General features: G+C 43.4%; 1 long non-coding RNA gene across 1 annotated transcript; it reads left to right on the top strand.

The window, feature by feature from the left end:
* The first annotated feature begins 4,283 nt into the window (after positions 1 to 4,283).
* On the top strand, positions 4,284 to 6,243 carry LOC127931414 (uncharacterized). Its single transcript, XR_008141017.1, has 2 exons — positions 4,284 to 4,702; positions 5,337 to 6,243. It is a non-coding gene; the product is annotated as an uncharacterized LOC127931414 (long non-coding RNA).
* The last annotated feature ends 15,286 nt before the right edge of the window (positions 6,244 to 21,529 follow it).

The following is a 21,529-nucleotide window of genomic DNA, read 5'->3' as shown; positions in this document are numbered from 1 at the left end:
CATGTTTGGCCACCCAGTCATGGATGAACAGGTAATACAGGAGGGGACTAAGTACACACCCCTGAGGGGCCCCAGTGTTGAGGATCAGCGTGGCAGACGTTTTGTTGCCTACTCTTACCACCTGGGGGCGGCCCGTAAGGAAGTCCAGGATCCAGTTGCAGAGGGAGGTGTTTAGTCCCAGAGTCCTTAGCTTAGTGATGAGCTTCGTGGACACTATGGTGTTGAACGCTGAGCTGTAGTCGATGAACAGCATCTGTCACGACTTCTGCCGAAGTCTGTTCCTCTCCTTGTTCGGGCGGTCGATGTCACCGGTCTTCTAGCCATCGCCAATCTATTTTTCATGTTCCATTTGGTTTGTGTTGTTTTCACACTCACCTGGTTTCAATTCCCTAATTACAGTACATGTTGTATATGTTCCCTCTGTTTCCCCCATGTCCTTGTCGGGAATTGTTTATTTGTAAGTTATTCATGCTATGTGTTACTGGTGCGCTATGGTTTTTGTACCCATGTGTTTGTTGTTTTATTTGCCGTTAGTTTTATATTTTAAACTGCTCCGGCTATTCACCACGTTCTGCTCTCCTGCGTTTGACTTCCCTACCACCAGTTACTCACGTCTTACAGCATCCTCACATAGGTGTTCCTTTTGTCCAGATGAGAAGGGCGGTGTGGAGTGCGATTGAGATTGCATTATCTGTGGAACTGTTGGAGCGGTATGCGAATTGGAGTGGGTCTAGGATGTCCGGATGCTGTTGATTTGAGCCATGACCAGCCTTTCAAAGCACTTCATGGCTACCGAAGTGAGTGCCATGGGTCGATAATCATTTAGGCAGGTTACCTTCGCTTCCTTGGGTGCAGAGACTATGGTGGTCTGCTTGAAATGTGTAGGTATTACAGACTCAGTCAGGAGAGATTGGAAATGTCAGTGAAGACCCTTTACAGTTGGTCCGCACATGCTTTGAGTACACGTCCTGGTAATCCGTCTAGCCGGTTTAAAGGTTTTGTCCACATCGGCTACCGAGAGCGTTATCACACAGTGGTCCAGATCAGCTGGTGCTCCCGTGCATGCTTCAGTGTTGCTTGCCTCGAAGCTAGCATAAAAGGCATTTAGCTCATCTGGTAGGCTCGCGTCACTGGGCAGCTCACATCTGGGTTTCCCTTTGTAGTCCGTAATAGTTTTCAAGCCCTGCCACATCTGACAAGTTTTTTTTACACTGTATTGACGCTTTGCTTGTTTGATGGTTTGTCTGAGAGCGTAGCGGGATTTCTTATAAGCATCCGGATTAGTCTCCCGCTCCTTGAAAGTGACAGCTCTTGCCTTTAGCTCGATGTGGATGTTGCCTGTAATCCATGGCTTCTGGTTGGGATGTATGTAAGGTCACTGTGGGCACGACGTCATCGATGCACTTATTGATGAAGCCGATGACTGAGGTGGTGTATTCCTCAATGCCATTGGATGAATCCTGGAACATATTCCAGTCTGTGCTAGCAAAACCGTCCTGTAGTATAGCATCTGCGTCATCTGACCACTTCCGTATTGAGTGAGTCACTGGTACTTCCTGCTTTAGTTTTTGCTTGTAAGCAGGAATCAGGAGGATAGAATTGTGGTCAGATTCGCCAAGTGGAGGGCGGGGGAGAGCTTTGTATGCATCTCTGTGTGTGGAGTAAAGGTGGTCTAGGATTTCTTTTCCTCTGGATGCTGGTAAAAAAAATGGTAAAACTGATTTAAGTTTACCTGCATTAAAGTCCCCGGCCACTAGGAGCACTGCTTCTGGGTGAGCATTTTCTTCTTTTTTATGGCCTTATAGAGTTGGTTGAGAGCTTTCTTAGTGGCAGCTTCACTTTGTGGTGGTAAATAGACGGCTACGAATAGTATAGATGAGAACTGTCTTGGCAGATAGTGTGGTCTACAGCTTATCATAAGGTACTCTACCTCAGGCGAGCAATACCTTGAGACTTCTTTAATATTAGGCATCGCGCACCAGCTGTTATTGGCAAAAAAGACACACAGACCCACCTCTAGTCTCACCAGAGGTAGCGTCTCAGTTCTGCATGGGAAATCCCGCCAGCTCTATATTGTCCGTTTCTTTGTTCAGCCACGTCTCGGTGTAACATAAAATGTTACAGTTTTTTTTTTCCCGTTGGTAGGATAATCTTAATAGTAGGTCATCAATTTTATTTTCTAATGATTGCACATTAGCAAGGAGAATGGAAGGCATTGGGAGTTTACTCATTCGCCTCCGGCTTCTCAGAAGGATCCCCAATCTGGTTCCCCTTTTCCAGCGTCTTTTCTTCACGCAAAAGGTGTGGATCTGGGCCTGTTCCAGTGAAAACAGGATATCCTTCTCGTCAGACTCGTTAAAGGAAAAAGTTTCTTCCAGTCCGCGGTGAGTTATCGCCTTTCTGATGTCCAGAAGTTATTTTTTTGTCATAAGAGACGGTAGCAGCAACATTATGTACACAATAAGTTACAAAATAAGTTAAGCAAGAAAACTTACAAAATTGCACAATTAGTTGGGAGAATGTAAAATGTCTGCCATGTTCTTCGGCGCCATCTTTACATTTAAATAATGCAGTGTGACTCGAGTTTCGCCATCAGCTGGAAGACGGTGTCCCTTTTTGGTCAGTGTCAGCAGAGAAAAAGGAGAGCGGAGTGACGTTGAAAGGCAGAACGTCAGTCTGCTGCTCTCTCTCTACCTCCACTGAGACTGACCATCAGATGCAGGCACCATCAGCCCAGTAAACTAAATTAAAATAAAACAAATATTTTAATGTATGCTCACTCAGCTGTAAATGTATGCTCACAAGTAATACAACAATTGATCTATAACCGGTGTGATGACATAGCCTACCTCAAATTTTGAAATATGAAATATATTTTAATGGTCCAAACAAAAATGCTTTGGCAGGGCAATTCAAGTAAAACCAATATGCAGTGATAATGTGTTGGACCTATAGCCTTCTGCACAAACCTCATTGCTACAGTACTGTTTTCAATAGCTTAATGTTGCATAGGATTACGTTTATTTCAGTCATGTAAAAAAAAATCTGAGCGACTCCGGAAGTGATCTTGACCCAGAAAAGGTTAGTGAACACTTGGTTAGACAGTTAGATGATATGCACATGCTTTTCTGGGCTTGCTTTTCTGGGCTAAGGACTCAAAGAGTGTACCCCTCAGGCCTCAGTGTCTACTGACTTTCATTCTTGCCCCTTAATCTGGGAAGCCAGGTGTGTTGGACACTTAAGCAATAAGGCCTGAGGAGGTGTGGTATATGGCCAATATACTACGGCTAAGGGTTGCTCTTAAGCAAGACACAACGCAGAGTGTCTGGACACAGCCCTTAGCCGTGGTATATTGGTCATAAATCACAAGACCCCAAGGTGCCTTATTGCTATTATAAACTGGTTACCAACATAATTAGAGCAGTTAAAATAAATGTTTTGTCTTACCTGTGGAATATAGTCTGATATACCACGGCTGTCAGCCAATCAGCATTCAGGGCTCGAACTACCCAGTTTATAATGGTTAATAAGTACTGAGAAATGATCAATATCAGGGAGAGTACCAGGAAGAGACGACAAATAGCTTGGCTGTGACTCTGAAGGACAGCAGTTTTTCCACCACTGGTCTTCGCAACTCCTGCCTCTCCTCCCTTGTAGCTTAGTTGGTAGAGCATGGATCTTGCAACGCCAGGGTTGTGGGTTCGATTCCCAAGGGGGACCAGTATGGAAAATGTATGTCACTCTGGATAAGAGTGTCTGCAAAATGACAAAAATTTAAATGTTTTTCATCAAAGCAGAGAAAGATAAGATTAGGCAAGCTGAACTGTACGTGTCTGTTTTGTAGTCAGTTCTCTACTTGAATCAATTTTATTTGCGATAATTGAGCATTTTATCAATGCGCTGCAAAGTGCACAATTTTTAAAGGGATTGTTGATTGAGGCTAAAATGACTGCAGGGGCAGTAATGATGGTATGACTACAGGGACTAGTGAGAGAGTGGTATGACTACAGGGACTAGTGAGAGAGTGGTCTGACTACAGGGACTGGAGAGAGAGTGGTATGACTACAGGGACTAGTGAGAGAGTGGTATGACTACAGGGATTAGTGAGAGAGTGGTCTGGGACTAGTGAGAGGGAGTGAGAGAGTGGTATGACTAGGGACTGGAGAGAGTGGTATGACTGGGACTAGTGAGAGAGTGGTATGACTACAGGGACTAGTGAGAGAGTGGTATGACTACAGGGACTAGTGAGAGAGAGGGACTAGTGGAGAGGGGTAGAGGGACTAGTGAGAGAGTGGTATGACTACAGGGACTAGTGAGAGAGTGGTATGACTACAGGGACTGGAAAGAGAGTGGTATGACTACAGGGACTAGTGAGAGAGTGGTATGACTACAGGGACTAGTGAGAGAGTGGTATGACTACAGGGACTAGTGAGAGAGTGGTCTGACTACAGGGACTGGAGAGAGAGTGGTATGACTACAGGGACTAGTGAGAGAGTGGTATGACTACAGGAATTAGTGAGAGAGTGGTATGACTACAGGGACTAGTGAGAGAGTGGTATGACTACAGGGACTGGAGAGAGAGTGGTATGACTACAGGGACTAGTGAGAGAGTGGTATGACTACAGGGACTAGTGAGAGAGTGGTATGACTACAGGGACTAGTGAGAGAGAGTGGTATGACTACAGGGACTAGTGAGAGAGTGGTATGACTACAGGGACTAGTGAGAGAGTGGTATGACTACAGGGACTGGAAGAGAGTGGTATGACTACAGGGACTAGTGAGAGAGTGGTATGACTACAGGGACTAGTGAGAGAGGGGTATGACTACAGGGACTAGTGAGAGAGTGGTATGACCTCAGGGACTGGTATGACTAGGGGACTAGTGAGAGAGTGAGTGGTATGACTACAGGGACTAGTTTTTACTTCAGAGAGAGAGTGGTATGACTACAGGGACTAGTGAGACTACAGGGACTAGTGAGAGAGTGGTATGACTACAGGGACTAGTGAGAGAGTGGTATGACTACAGGGACTAGTGAGAGAGAGTGGTATGACTACAGGGACTAGTGAGAGAGTGGCATGACTACAGGGACTAGTGAGAGAGTGGTATGACAATAGGGACTGGAGAGAGAGTGGTATGACTACAGGGACTAGTGAGAGAGTGGTATGACTACAGGGACTAGTGAGAGAGTTGTATGACTACAGGGACTAGTGAGAGAGTGGTCTGACTACAGGGACTGGTGAGAGAGTGGTATGACTACAGGGACTAGTGAGAGAGAGTGGTCTGACTACAGGGACTAGTGAGAGAGTGGTATGACTACAGGGACTAGTGAGAGAGAGTGGTATGACTACAGGGACTAGTGAGAGAGTGGTATGACTACAGGGACTAGTGAGAGAGTGGTATGACTACAGGGACTAGTGAGAGAGTGGTATGACTACAGGGACTAGTGAGAGAGTGGTATGACTACAGGGACTAGTGAGAGAGTGGTATGACTACAGGGACTAGTGAGAGAGTGTTATGACTACAGGGACTAGTGAGAGAGTGATATGACTACGGGGACTGGACAGAGAGTGTGTGAAAAGTAGAAATTGTTTTTGAAAAAATATAAAGGCAGTTATAGTATTTTGTGCCTGCCAAAATGTGAACGTTCATACTACTTACAGCTCATGACCTAACAGTGGCCAAATCTTGGCCTCTGTGTCCTCTGTCTCTTGCTGCCGAGGTTCAGCCTACTTTGCATGCTGACAGTAAGCCTCGCCTACAATTTTATAACAAACACAGTAGGTCATAAACAAAGAACTCATGCCACTTCCTAGGAGCAATATGATAGTACTGTCAGTAGTATGACTCATCTCTGTGTTGATTTTGAGGGTTGTATTCTGTGTATTACTCAGGTATCCTGTGATGAATAGTTTCTGTTCATGGACCATGCTGTAACCATAGATCTGTCTCTCTGTCTCTCTGTGTGTGTGACATAAATAATGTACTCCCTCTTCATGGAATATTGTTACAATGACGCCTCTTTAGTGGGATACTGCTATGAGGTGAGTGATGGCTGCTGATCCAAAAATATGGTTGACTTTGAGGTATTGCAATGGCTTCTATCTTCTAAAGCCATTCAAGGGAGTGTTGGTCACGTGTGTGTGTTATTTATTTTAGTAATTTATTCTGAAACTTAAAGTTGTACTTTTGACATTGGGCAGAATGTGTATGAAATGCACCAAATAAATGTTCTGGTGAATGTAGCCACTGAAGAGTGGATGTGCTCACTTACTCTGTCAATTGCAGAATTGAACACAGCACAGCATACTAGCAAGCTGAACAGGTGTCCCTTTTGAATCAATTGTATTTGTTTTATTTAGCATTTAATCAAACGTCTGCAAAGCATTGTGTGCTTTGCAGCGCATTGATGTCATGCGGGATATCAGCTGTCATAACTGTTATAACAGTGTTATGTATCCTGAAGGTTTCAACTGCAGCTTAACCCAGCCATGGTTTCAGAATAGAACTCTATGGACATCTAGTGGAAAGAAGAGACATCAAAAGTTAATAATAAATCATTTGGGGGTTTGCTTATAGACAGGTTGGTTGTTTAGCAACAAAAAACAACGTGTTTCTTGTTATTCTTGCTAGCAATCTGGCCATCCAGAATCTCACATTGTTTTCGTGAAGTTGTCAGCCAGCCCCTCTATGTTTGTCCTGTTACACAAGTGTGTAATGGAAAGGCTTTTTTACATATCCCAACTCCCCCGCAGGGAAGTGAGGTCATGGTCAGGTCTACTTGCACAGCGACATTATCTTTATCTGCTCCAGGATTCTCAGTTACTGGCCCAATGCTCTAACCTCGAGGCTAACTGTCAACTGGGGCAGTTCTGAGGTTCATCCCTCAACTGGGGCAGTTCTGAGGTTCGTCACTCCAGTGGGGAAGTTCTGAGTTTCATCCCTCAACTGGGGCAGTTCTGAGTTTCATCCCTCAACTGGGGCAGTTCTGAGGTTCGTCACTCCAGTGGGGCAGTTCTGAGTTTCATCCCTCAACTGGGGCAGTTCTGAGGTTCATCACTCCAGTGGGGCAGTTCTGAGGTTCATCCCTCAACTGGGGCAGTTCTGAGGTTCGTCACTCCAGTGGGGCAGTTCTGAGTTTCATCCCTCAACTGGGGCAGTTCTGAGGTTCGTCACTCCAGTGGGGCAGTTCTGAGGTTCATCACTCCAGTGGGGCAGTTCTGAGGTTCATCACTCCAGTGGGGCAGTTCTGAGGTTCATCACTCCAGTGGGGCAGTTCTGAGGTTCATCATTCCATTGGGGCAATTCTGAGGTTCATCACTCCAGTGGGGCAGTTCTGAGGTTCATCACTCCAGTGGGGCAGTTCTGAGGTTCATCACTCCAGTGGGACTGTTCTGAGGTTCATCACTCCAGTGGGGCAGTTCTGAGGTTCATCATTCCATTGGGGTAATTCTGAGGTTCATCACTTCAGTGGGTAGTGGGGCAGTTCTGAGGTTCACCACTCAACTGGGGCAGTTCTGAGGTTCATCACTCCAGTGGGGCAGTTCTGAGGTTCATCACTCCAGTGGGGCAGTTCTGAGGTTCATCACTCAACTGGGGCAGTTCTGAGGTTCATCACTCCAGTGGGGCAGTTCTGAGCTGATGCAGAACAGACGTCTTCCCATTACATTTGACTGATCTGGTCCTTTACCATAGCACACGCGTCACTCTCTCTCACACACACACACACACACACACACAACATCACCCACCTCACACTACCCCCCCATGAGTGATTAGTCCCATATCAGGCGTGAACCAAATATTTCCAAGAGCCATTTGACTTTGTGAAATCCAACAAGACATTTAACCAGGTGGCAAAGATGAACCAGGGTTGAACACATGTTTGTCTGAGGTCTATAGGAGAGTGTCGAAGCTTGGGGCATGAGGCTGATATTTAGGTTGGCTAACGTTAGATTACAATAGAACAGTCTCAGTTGGTGATTGCTACTGAGTACCTCAGATTCCTGGGCATATTCTGCTGCGGTGCACTACCTCTCTCTACTGGCCACATATGGAACTGAGCCAAACACCAACCACCAACACTGTTGCTTAATATTCACAAACAATGCCTCAAATCCTGCAGCATTTAATTCTAGCAACTTTCAGGTAGATGATAGATCTATTGTTGATAAAAATAATCAAATAAAATCACATTATCCAGAACTGATGTGGAGAGGGATAACCTTTGAAATCAAGGTTCTCGACTTGCTTATTTCCCACAAACATGCTGAGTAAACATGATCACATGCACACACAAAGGCATGCACATGCACACACAAAGACATGTATGCACGCGTGCAAACACACAAACAACTCACACATCACTGAGCGCTTTGAACTTGAAGGACAGTCCTAGAATAATCATAGTAATGTGGCTTCGGGTCAAAGCGTGAGAAGCCTCTATCCAGTCCTGACCTGAAATGTCAGTAATATGAAAGAAGAGGGATGGAAGGATGATGGGATGAATAAACAAACAGAATAGGTGAATGGAGGTCATCTGAGGACAGCCCCAGAGAAGCCTGTACTGCCAGTGTAATGGGCTATACATTAAACCACAGGGGGGGGCGTCGCTAATTTGTACTAACAACCAACTAGACGCCAATCACCATAAAGATCTGTGCACATTTGGGTATAAGGGCTTCTCCTGGAAACTGGGCTCTCTAACAAAGACATAGTTGATGAAATTCTAGGTATTACAGACTGTGTGTTGTGAAACACGAAAACCCCTCAATGTTTCCTTTGTTCTCTGCTCATAATTAAACCCTGCATGTCTTTTCCCCTTATGCAACGAAAACGGTGTGCAATTACGCAGGCTTCTACAGATCTCACTGAGCTAAGTTACAAGCTGGCTAACAACGCACCACACTACTTTTGGACAGGGATAGATTTATTCATTTGTAACCTATTGAAAATGTGTTCATGTTCAAGTCTCCACTTGCATTCCCTGTTGCTAAGGCCAAAGGCATGAAGCCACATCAGAATAGAAGAGTGGCCTAATCAGAGGCCATTGTGGTGCTTGGTGCAGCTATACAGACCTTTCTTACCACTACGTCACCTGCTCATTGTGGATTGGACTGATTGAAGAGGGTTGAAAAATGAATGTTGGAGATTACATGTCTGGTCTGCATGTGGACAGTCAGTGAGTACGTTTACATGCACACTAATGATTCAATATTAGACTGATAATGGCAGTAGGCTGAGTATTGACATTAGTCATGGAAACACCTGACTGTTTATCTTTAATCGGCTTTAGGCCTTACTTGAAGTAAGCATACGGCGATTAAAACACCTGGTTTTCTGAGCAATGTTTCTAAATATTATGACGTGTAAATAGCTTAATCAGCGTTCCAGTGGTGTATTTGATCTGCACATGTACCAGCACCAGGTAGCTTCCCTCTTATCCATGAGAGAAGTGAGTTCAGAAAAACTGAATGTGTGCATCTTGCAAATAATTTTCACATACACACTTTTATGTCAATACTCAAAAAAAGCAGTCACTTGTAGAAGGTTTATTTTGATTGGTGATTTTCTGCATTTATAAAAAGTCCCATCAGTAGCTTGATTTCAGATGTGTCCATGTAAACAGGATTATTAGGGAAATCATTCTTCTTGCAAAGGATGTAAACATTTTAAACAAACAATAATATTAACTTGACTATCCACAATAATCACATTATTATGTGCATGTAACCATGCTCAATATTATGCCCTCCACAACATTCCAGCCACAGCCTGTCTATGTGTTGTGTGGCTGCTTGAACAGGCTGGCTTTGAACACTGGTCGCCTGTGTGCCACAAGACTGTCAGCTCACTTTGCTTATATACAGATACACAAACTCATCCAAGATCTGTGAATGTCATTTAGATAGTAAGATAGGTCATTATGAATGCCTCCTCTCAGATCACGTTAGGCCAAAAGAAGAAAGAGATAAGAAAATGCCACTGAGATCTTTGACGGACAAGCTGATCACATGAAGCAGCTCAGCCTAGTCAGCATACTGGCCCTAGGTTGAGATCTCTTTCACTAAGCCAATATTGTATACTCCCCCCCCCCAGAGTGAGGCTTTATATCAACCCCAACTGGCATGACTTTGCCAACATTCTTAATCAACGTGTGCCATTTCTGTAAACTGAGAAATAAATATGCTCAGAGTTGCTTCCAAACACCAGCTCTCATCTCCTCCCTCTGCAGTGCAGTAGCAGGCTGTCTAACATCACCATAGAATATATGAGATCATTTGAGGGGGCTGGGTGGAGAGACAGACACTTGTTCACATCCGGTTTGAAAAGCTCAGTTTTGTTGTCAGAATCAGTCCTTGGTAAGCAGCACTTAGGTCCCCATTCACCCAGTGCTATTTGGGCTATTTTGGGCGTTCTGCGCTTCCCCGGTGGTGACGTGTGCTGCTGAGTAAATCTGCAGCTCTGACGGTCCCGGCCTGTTACCTCAGATGGCACTGAGAGAATGACAGTCAGGAGAGAGGGATGGGGAGGAGAAGAAACAGTTGTCTGCTTGATTGGGAGACCATGGCTCTGCTGAGGACAAGATGTTGTTTTTAGTTTCCCATAGTTTATATAGCTGTATGTTCACTCAGCTAGCAGGGTTCCACACGACAGACATGATAAATGTTTAACAGATGCTAGTCTGGGCTGAGCGTATGGGGCCAATGAAAAGAGAGCTAGATGTACAGACAACCATATCAGACCCATATCAAGGCAGGTAAATCAGTAGAGCTTCATATCATGTATCTGGTGTCTGTTTGAAGAGTTTCAGAGAAAGAGAATAGTGGAAAAAAGAGAGGGAGCTGAGCAAAGACAGAGTGGATCATGAGCCAAGTGGGTCTCATGCCTCGGCAGACTTGATGATGTTAGTCCTTCCCACTCGAGAGAGAGTGAGTGGGTGAGAGATGCACTATGGTCGAGTGAGAGAGAGAGAGAGCGAGAGAGAGAGAGATGCACTATGGTCGAGGGTTCAGCTTAGGTCAGCTACTCACAGATCAGAGAGCATGAATCTGGATCTGCACACATACATATATACACTGCTCAAAAAAATAAAGGGAACACTTAAACAACACAATGTAACTCCAAGTCAATCACACTTCTGTGAAATCAAACTGTCCACTTAGGAAGCAACACTGATTGACAATACATTTCACATGCTGTTGTGCAAATGGAATAGACAACAGGTGGAAATTATAGGCAATTAGCAAGACACCCCCAATAAAGGAGTGGTTCTGCAGGTGATAACCACAGACCACTTCTCAGTTCCTATGCTTCTTGGCTGATGTTTTGGTCACTTTTGAATGCTGGCGGTGCTTTCACTCTAGTGGTAGCATGAGACGGAGTCTACAACCCACACAAGTGGCTCAGGTAGTGCAGCTCATCCAGAATGGCACATTAATGCGAGCTGTGGCAAGAAGGTTTGCTGTGTCTGTCAGCGTAGTGTCCAGAGCATGGAGGTTCTACCAGGAGACAGGCCAGTACATCAGGAGATGTGGAGGAGGCCGTAGGAGGGCAACAACCCAGCAGCAGGACCGCTACCTCCGCCTTTGTGCAAGGAGGAGCAGGAGGAGCACTGCCAGAGCCCTGCAAAATGACCTATAGCAGGCCACAAATGTGCATGTGTCTGCTCAAACGGTCAGAAACAGACTCCATGAGGGTGGTATGAGGGCCCGACGTCCACAGGTGGGGGTTGTGCTTTACAGCCCAACACCGTGCAGGACGTTTGGCATTTGCCAGAGAACACCAAGATTGGAAAATTCGCCATTGGCGCCCTGTGCTCTTCACAGATGAAAGCAGGTTCACACTGAGCACATGTGACAGTTTGGAGATGCCGTGGAGAACGTTCTGCTGCCTGCAACATCCTCCAGCATGACCGGTTTGGCGGTGGGTCATGGTGTGGTGTGGCATTTCTTTGGGGGGCCGCACAGCCCCTTCTTTGGGAGGCCACACACACTACTGAGCCTCATTTTGACACATGCACATTTGTGGCCTGCTGGAGGTCATTTTGCAGGGCTCTGGCAGTGCTCCTCCTTGCACAAAGGCGGAGGTAGCGGTCCTGCTGCTGGGTTGTTGCCCTCCTACGGCCTCCTCCACGTCTCCTGATGTACTGGCCTGTCTCCTGGTTGCGCCTCCATGCTCTGGACACTACGCTGACAGACACAGCAAACCTTCTTGCCACAGCTCGCATTGATGTGCCATCCTGGATGAGCTGCACTACCTGAGCCACTTGTGTGGGTTGTAGACTCCGTCTCATGCTACCACTAGAGTGAAAGCCCCGCCAGCATTCAAAAGTGACCAAAACATCAGCCAGGAAGCATAGGAACTGAGAAGTGGTCTGTGGTTATCACCTGCAGAACCACTCCTTTATTAGTGGTGTCTTGCTAATTGCCTATAATTTCCACCTGTTGTCTATTCCATTTGCACAACAGCATGTGAAATGTATTGTCAATCAGTGTTGCTTCCTCAGTGGACAGTTTGATTTCACAGAAGTGTGATTGACTTGGAGTTACATTGTGTTGTTTAAGTGTTCCCTTTATTTTTTTGAGCAGTGTATGTACAGGAGGGGAGAGGTACTCACAGATCAAAGAGCATGAATCTGGATCTGCACACATACAGGAGGGGAGGGGTAGAGGAAGTGTAATATATATAAACCATATGTTAAATAGATTTATACACACCCTATTGAGCCAAGCCAAAAGTTGCTTAACCCTGCACCCTTTAAACATATATTTTCTTATGTGTTTAATACTTTCCTCTGTTATTCTAGATATCTCTGTGTTGTTCATCACATTCTGTCCCTGTTTCGTCTCCCACAGTAGACTCTAGGAGGCTGTCATAGCTGGGTTGCACATTTCTTGGCCACCGCCATATTGGATAATCAGCTATATCATTAAGAGGACATGATGACTGACTCACCATACAGCTGGATGGGGGGGGTTGTCCTGTAAACCATTGCTTCTCTATACATTTCTACAGTAGTATGACATGTAGTGACTCCCTGACCTCCAGCAGCTTTGATGATGTGAGGATGACACCTGTCAATCATTCACAAGAAGGTAAATAAATACAAGATCTGTGAGGCAGAGTTGGTGTGTGTGTGGTGCATGTGTTTAAGTAGCAGAGGTTGTTCACCTTGCATTGCCTGAGAGGAGAAAAAAAAAACTGGTAAGTAACCCACTCCCCCCTCTGTGAAAGGTCAGGGTTGAGGTTGGGTTTGTGTGTACATGTTCCCTTCCCAAAGTTACAGCTCGCTACCCGCTCTGCCCTCTACTCCACGTGGTGCTGTTCCATCTGTTCCAACGCAGGGGACAAACGAGGACAGCACTTGGGAGAGGAGAGGACGTCAAGGGTATATTAACCCCCACTTCTGGACCCATATAAACCTGCATACACATGCCTGCAGTACAGCATCTCTGCTCTGTATCAAACTTCCTCAATGATACAGTTAAAATGATAAATTAATCATGATTATCCCATTTAGCAGATGCTTTTATCCAAAGTGACTTTCAGTAGTACGTGCATACATACGTGCATACATTTCCGTATGGGTGAACCCAGCGGGAAAATAACCTGTTACCATGTGACCTGACCACGAAAAATTGTCTTTCCAAATGGGACGTCCTAAAAACACAGCACTTAGAAACATCTATGACTGGAAGTGACTTTTCCATAGCAGGTTAGGAGAGCATTTTCGCTAACCCTAAACCTTTTCCTAACTAACCTTAACCTAATTATCATAACCTGTTATGTTAATTCTCCTAAAATGCCTCTTAAGTTCTCCAAACCTGCTACTAAAAAAGTAATTTCCGGTCGTAGCTGTATCAAGGAGTTTTTGTATCCTTTCCAAACTGCTGCCTGGGCTCAACACTCTAACAGGCACTGAAGAGAAACAACTGTCCCTGCTCCACCTTGCACAATTTCATGTCCATATTACCACAGGATTTGGAGCAAATTGTAACATTGGAACATAACGTTTACATTTTTTTCTCAAAGGTCTTATAGGGTTGAATGTTATAGGGTTAGAGTTCATGGCTTTAAACATGATGCACTGTCAATCATCGATGTGCTCTGGGGGGGGGGGAAAGTGTACACATCTTCAGAGAGCAATGAAAGATCTACTCGTGCTTCAGAAGACATGATAGTGTCTTATTTTCTGTTGGTCAAATCTTTTGAAGGATAACTTTGTTCCTCCCCCGACGATGCAGTTTCTTTTTTCCACCTCCATAGCCTCTGGGAGACAATTGCAAATTGTAAAAGCTGACTGTAAAACATGTCACTGTTGAAACAGATTGGCTTATAAGGTCAAATTTTACAGAGGAAAAAAGGGTCTGTGGCCTCTCTCCTCCAAAGCATTTGCACAACAGTTCTGAGGGCTCTAATGAGAAAAACACGCAGAACTATACATTCTCGTGCATATTTCCCATTGACATCATTACATAATTGTTGTAGGAGAAATGGTGATGATGCTGTAATAAAATCGAACGTGTTCTTGAACATAATCACGAACTTGAACTTGAAACAGAACCATTGTGTGTGTGTGTGTGTGTGTGTGTGTGTGTGTGTGTGTGTGTGTGTGTTGTGTGTGTGTGTGTGTGTGTGTGTGTGTGTGTGTGTGTGTGTGTGTGTGTGTGTGTGTGTGCGTGTGTGTGTCATAAGGTGAATGCACCAATTTGTAAGTCGCTCTGGATAAGAGCGTCTGCTAAATGACTTAAATGTAAAATGTTAAATGTGTGTGTGCCCCCTGTCTACTTGTACACAGTATATGTTATTGACATGAGGACAGTGTTTGAGACATGTGTTGAACGTTTTATTTGGGAATTTGTTGGAAAAACAAAATCACGATGCAGCAGGTCTTCTATAAAGTTTAAAACAAACATTGGGCTGTGCACATACAGCCTCCCATAGGATAAACCATTGGCTGTTTGAGGACTAGCCCACATTAGGAAACTATTCCAACTGTTCCAGTCAGATACAGCATACAGGACATGTGAGGTGGCCTGCCCTGTGTCCTGTGTGGAAAGCATAGCCAGTACTTATGTATCGCCAGGTAGTAGTGATAATAATATTAATAAATATAGCACCGAGCAGCAATGAACAGGGTGCACAAGATGATAAAAAGGACACAAGATAAGTAGGATAACAAAGCAAGCACTCTATCATACAGTATATATGATATTTGACATTGTTCATCTGCATAATAATAATTTGCATGAAACGAAGTCCACAGGATCAATAGATATTGCACCATAGTATCCTATGGTGCCACTGGTGCCAATGACATCTAAAGTGCCACCAACTGGTCTGGTGCAGCCATCTAAGGTTGCGGTGACTTTATATTTACACTGTTTCTAATGTATTACACGTGAGGTTGTCCATCGGTTCATTTCTTAGAGCCCTGGTGTCACAGGGTGGCATCTAGTGGCTTAGCGTGGCCGACTTTGAATAAGGCAACTCATTATCCTCAAATTCATTAAAGGCTAATTCATTGAGTCAATATACCAAATCTGGAGTCAATCTGACTTAGTTTGAGTTTTTCTCAAACTAAGTTAAGACATGTACCATGGGCCTACATTCCAAACTGGTGTAATTTGTTCCTATTGTTCATGAGAAGAAGATTTTAGAGGTATTTGTAGCATATTTTTGCACATTAGTGTATATTCTAATATGCATCTTTTGGTATGTTTGACCATCTTTGAATGCATCACATGTATTACCTCAAACTCTTTAGGGACTATTGTGATGAGTCTAAATACTGAATTTAGTGTGTGTGACTTTTAGTCCATCAGAAGAAGATATTTTCGGATTATTTTAAGCATTAGCGTTACATACTCCAAAAAGTTAATTTTTAATATAGTTTCCTTATTTTTTAAGATATCTTTGCCAAACTTAAAATGGTTCATCATGGTAATCTCTTTGATGAGCCTAAATAGTTGTGGAGTAGATTTATGAAAGATTGAAATGGACACATTCAAATCTGATTTCCTGTTGTACTGTATCAATAACTCAGCCATCTCTTAACCAATCCCTTTTGGACTTACGGTTCATGAGAAGAAGCTTTTCAAAGGTTTTAAAAAATATCCCAGATCTATCCTGATGGCCTTGAGGCAAATTTGTTCAGCATGAGGAAAGACAGGTCTCTAGGTCACAATGGGGTGATGGATCTTCAGCATCGGTGGGTCCCATGCGGGACATTTCGCTAATGTAGGCTAATGCGATTAGCATGAGGTTGTAAGTTACACAAACATTTCCCAGGACATAGACATATTTGATATGGGCAGAAAGCTTAAATTCTTGTTAATCTAACTGCACTGTCCAATTTACAGTAGCTATTACAGTGAATGAATACCATGCTATTGTTTGAGGAGAGTGCACAGTTTTGAACATGAAAAGTTATTAATAAACAAATTAGGCACATTTGGGCAGTCTTGATACAACATTTAAAAAATTTCAGCTGGGCTGGAATAATACATGATGGCCTTTCTCTTGCATTTCAAAGATGATGATACCAAAAAAATACAAAAGAACCGTTGGTTTTTTTCTTTGTATCATCTTTTACCAGATCTATTGTGTTATATTCTCCTACATTTAATTTAATTTTTTTAATTTTACCTTTATTTAACCAGGCAAGTCAGTTAAGAACACATTCTTATTTTCAATGACGGCCTGGGAACAGTGGGTTAACTGCCTGTTTCGGGGTCAGAACGACAGATTTGTACCTTGTCAGCTCGTACATTCATTTCACATTTCCACAAACTTAATTGTGTTTCCTTTCAAATGGTATCAAGAATATGCATATCCCTTGCTTCAGGGCCTGAGCTACAGGCAGTTAGATTTGGGTATATAATTTGAGGTGAAAATTGAAAAAAAGGGTCCTATCCTAAAGAGGTTTTTAAGTGAGAATGCTAATAACAGTGCCTCCTATTGGCCAATCGGTGGTATTATGTTTGTCTAAGTCACTCATGGTCTCTTGTAACTGTACAAATGTGAAAAAAGTTATCAATCTCTGCTTGAGTTATTTTACCATGTCAAGGACAAAAATAAACAATTTGGTGAGTGCTTATACCGTGCATTCGGGAAAGTATTGAGACAGTATTTTCAACATTTTGTTACATTGCAGCCGTAATCTACAGTAGCTATTACAGTGAAAGAATACCAGGCTATTGTTTGAGGAGAGTGCACAGTTTTGAACATGAAAAGTTATTAATAAACCACCAAGACTCTTCCTAGAGCTGGCCGCCTCGCCAAATAGAACAATCGGGGTAGAAGGGCTTTGGTCAATCCGATGGTCAATCTGCTCCAGAGTTCCTCTTTGGAGATGGGATAACCTTCCAGAAGTGCAACCATCTCTGCAGCACTCCGCCAATCAGGCCTTATGGCAGAGTGGTCAGACGGAAGCCACTCCTCAGTAAAAGGCACATGACAGCCTACTTGGAGTTTGCCATAAGGCACCTGAATGACTCTCAGACCATGAGAAACAAGATTCTCTGGTCTGATGAAACCAAGATTGAACTCTTTGACCTGAATGCCAAGCATCACGTCTGGAGGAAACCTGGCACCATCCCTACGGTGAAGCATGCGGGTGGCAGCATCATGCTGTGGGGATGTTTTTCAGTGGCAGGAACTGGGAGACTAGTCAGGATCGAGGGAAAGATGATTGGAGCAAAGTACAGAGAGATTCTGCTCCAGAACTCTCAGACTGGGGCTTAGGTTCACCTTCCAACAGGACTAAAACCCTTAGCACACAGCCAAGATAATGCAGGACTGGCTTTGGGACAAGTCTCTGAATGTACATGAGTGGCCCAGCCAGATCCCATACTTGAACCTGATCAAACATCTCAGGAGAGACCTGAAAATATCTGTGCAGCGACACTCCCCAATCAACCTGACAGAGCTTGAGGGGATCTGCAGAGATGATTGGGAGAAACTCCCCAAATACATGTGTGCCAAGCTTGTAGCGTCATACCCAAGAAGTCACAAGGCTGTGATCGCTGCCAAAGGTGCTTCAACAAACTACTGAGTAAATGGTCTGATATGTAAATCTGATATTTCCACGGGGTTTTAAAATCAATTTGCAAACATTTCTAAAGACCTGTTTTTGCCTTGTCATTATGGGTTATTGTGTGTAGATTGATGAGGAACATTTTTAAAAATTAATTTTAGAATAAGGCTGTAATGTAACAAGATGTGGAGAAAGTCAAGGGGTCTGAATATTTTCCAAAAGTCTTATTTCACACATGTGCATTATACAAACATGTGAATTGGAAATATGTGTTTTTTTGTCCATATTTTTATTTTTTAATTTTACCTTTATTTAACCAGGCAAGTCAGTTAAGAACATATTCTTATTTTCAATGACGGCCTGGGTTAACTGCCTGTTCAGGGGCAGAACGACAGATTTGTACCTTGTCAGCTCAGGGGTTTGAACTCACAACCTTCCGGTTACTAGTCCAATGCTCTAACCACTAGGCTACGCTGCCGCCCCATATACCAACTCCCCCGAGACACCCTTGGAGAGTGGGGTCACGGCAGGGGTAACGGCGACGTGACCTGACCCCTGTGAGATGTTCATTCATAGCAGCTTTCATAACAAGATAAGAAGCTCAAGGCATCTGAGGACAGTCAGGAGGAAGATCAGTAAATAGACACACTTTGGACAAGGTGACAAATTAACTTAGAGAGACACACCGTCAGAACTGGTAACTGGGTGTGTTCGGAAGGGAGGGAGATGTGTATTGAGGTACTGTAAATCTCTGGTTATGGTTAGGTCTGGTCAAAGGAGTGCTCTTACCACACTTCAAGATGGCGCCGATACACATGAAAGCTCTGCTTCTATCTCCTAAACTACTTTGCAGTATTTCGTTTTTTTGTATGTTACTTCTAACATTATTAGCCCACAAAGTTTTTGTGTTATTACATACAGTTGGAATCAGAGCAACAATAAGCATTACGACCAGGAATACGACTTTCCCCAATTGGATCCTTTGTTCGTACCCCCCAGGGCAATTTAACTTATCTCAGAGGAAACCACATACAGTGCCTTGCGAAAGTATTCGGCCCCCTTGAACTTTGCGACCTTTTGCCACATTTCAGGCTTCAAACATAAAGATATAAAACTGTATTTTTTTGTGAAGAATCAACAACAAGTGGGACACAATCATGAAGTGGAACGAAATTTATTGGATATTTCAAACTTTTTTAACAAATCAAAAACTGAAAAATTGGGCGTGCAAAATTATTCAGCCCCCTTAAGTTAATACTTTGTAGCGCCACCTTTTGCTGCGATTACAGCTGTAAGTCACTTGGCATATGTCTCTATCAGTTTTGCACATCGAGAGACTGAATTTTTTTCCCATTCCTCCTTGCAAAACAGCTCGAGCTCAGTGAGGTTGGATGGAGAGCATTTGTGAACAGCAGTTTTTAGTTCTTTCCACAGATTCTCGATTGGATTCAGGTCTGGACTTTGACTTGGCCATTCTAACACCTGGATATGTTTATTTTTGAACCATTCCATTGTAGATTTTGCTTTATGTTTTGGATCATTGTCTTGTTGGAAGACAAATCTCCGTCCCAGTCTCAGGTCTTTTGCAGACTCCATCAGGTTTTCTTCCAGAATGGTCCTGTATTTGGCTCCATCCATCTTCCCATCAATTTTAACCATCTTCCCTGTCCCTGCTGAAGAAAAGCAGGCCCAAACCATGATGCTGCCACCACCATGTTTGACAGTGGGGATGGTGTGTTCAGGGTGATGGGCTGTGTTGCTTTTACGCCAAACATAACGTTTTGCATTGTTGACAAAAAGTTCAATTTTGGTTTCATCTGACCAGAGCACCTTCTTCCACATGTTTGGTGTGTCTCCCAGGTGGCTTGTGGCAAACTTTAAACGACACTTTTTATGGATATCTTTAAGAAATGGCTTTCTTCTTGCCACTCTTCCATAAAGGCCAGATTTGTGCAATATACGACTGATTCTTGTCCTATGGACAGAGTCTCCCACCTCAGCTGTAGATCTTTGCAGTTCATCCAGAGTGATCATGGGCCTCTTGGCTGTATCTCTGATCAGTCTTCTCCTTGTATGAGCTGAAAGTTTAGAGGGACGACCAGGTCTTGGTAGATTTACAGTGGTCTGATACTCCTCCCATTTCAATATTATCTTCACAACAGTATCTTGGACCTGCCTGGTGTGTTCCTTGTTCTTCATGATGCTCTCTGCGCTTTTAACGGACATCTGAGACTATCACAGTGCAGGTGCATTTATACGGAGACACAGGTGGATTGTATTTATAATCATTAGTCATTTAGGTCAACATTGGATCATTCAGAGATCCTCACTGAACTTCTGGAGAGAGTTTGCTGCACTGAAAGTAAAGGGGCTGAATAATTTTGCACGCCCAATTTTTAAGTTTTTGATTTGTTAAAAAAGTTTGAAATATCCAATAAATGTCGTTCCACTTGTTGATTCTTCACAAAAAAATACAGTTTTATATCTTTATGTTTGAAGCTTGAAATGTGGCAAAAGGTCACAAAGTTCAAGGGGGCCGAATACTTTCGCAAGGCACTGTATATACTGAGATCATGTGACAGATCATGTGACACTTAGATTGCACACAGGTGGACTTTAACAAATTATGTGACTTCTGAAGGTAATTGGTCGCACCAGATCTCATTTAGGGGCTTCAAAGCAAAGGGGGTGAATACATATGCACGCACCACTTTTCCATTTTTTTTTTTAAACAATTTTTTTCATTTCACTTCACCAATTTGGACTATTTTGTGTTTATCCGTTAAATGAAATCCAAATAAAAATTCATTTAAATTACAGGTTGTAATGCAACAAAATAGGAAAAACACCAAAGGGTGAATACTTTTGGCACTGTATAAATTATAAATTAGACTGGGCCACAGTGATGTAAAGATCACCAGGTGAATCCATACAGATGTAAGATCCTAATTTGAGCCAGTTTGCTACAGAAGGAAAATTGTACAGCAGCAACAGGAAATGTGAATTATTATGTGGATGATAATTATTGGACATTTTTTGGGGGGGTTGATACATTTTTCGTAAGGGAAAATCAAGTCTGAAATTAAAAAGTGCGACTTATAAACCTTTTCATACCTCAAACATACTACACATGTTCAATGTCCTTCATTGCAGGAAAGATCTGCTGCAACAGGGTGACCAAATGAAGATCCTACTGATCCTACTGATCTGTGATCAGTGTTTTGTAAGATCACAAGACATCCCTGGACAATCCAGAGCACAGCAAATATGAAGTGAGGTTGCCAATAATTAGTTTAACCTTTCAGATGGTAGGATTAGATTATTTGGTATTCAACTTCGTTGTGGCTGAAAATGCTATTTAGAGTCTTCAAACAGAGGAGGATTTGGTCGACATCTCAAATCGCACCCTATTCCCTATATAGTGCACCACTTTTGACAAAAGAAGTGCACTACTGTACATAGGGAATAGGTTACCTTTTGGGACACAGACTT

The sequence above is a fragment of the Oncorhynchus keta genome, chromosome 8, assembly GCF_023373465.1.
Source record: "Oncorhynchus keta strain PuntledgeMale-10-30-2019 chromosome 8, Oket_V2, whole genome shotgun sequence".
In the NCBI taxonomy this organism is placed as follows: domain Eukaryota; kingdom Metazoa; phylum Chordata; class Actinopteri; order Salmoniformes; family Salmonidae; genus Oncorhynchus; species Oncorhynchus keta.
The sequence above is the reverse complement of the archived record's forward strand: the minus strand, read 5'-3'. Positions and strand labels throughout refer to the sequence as shown.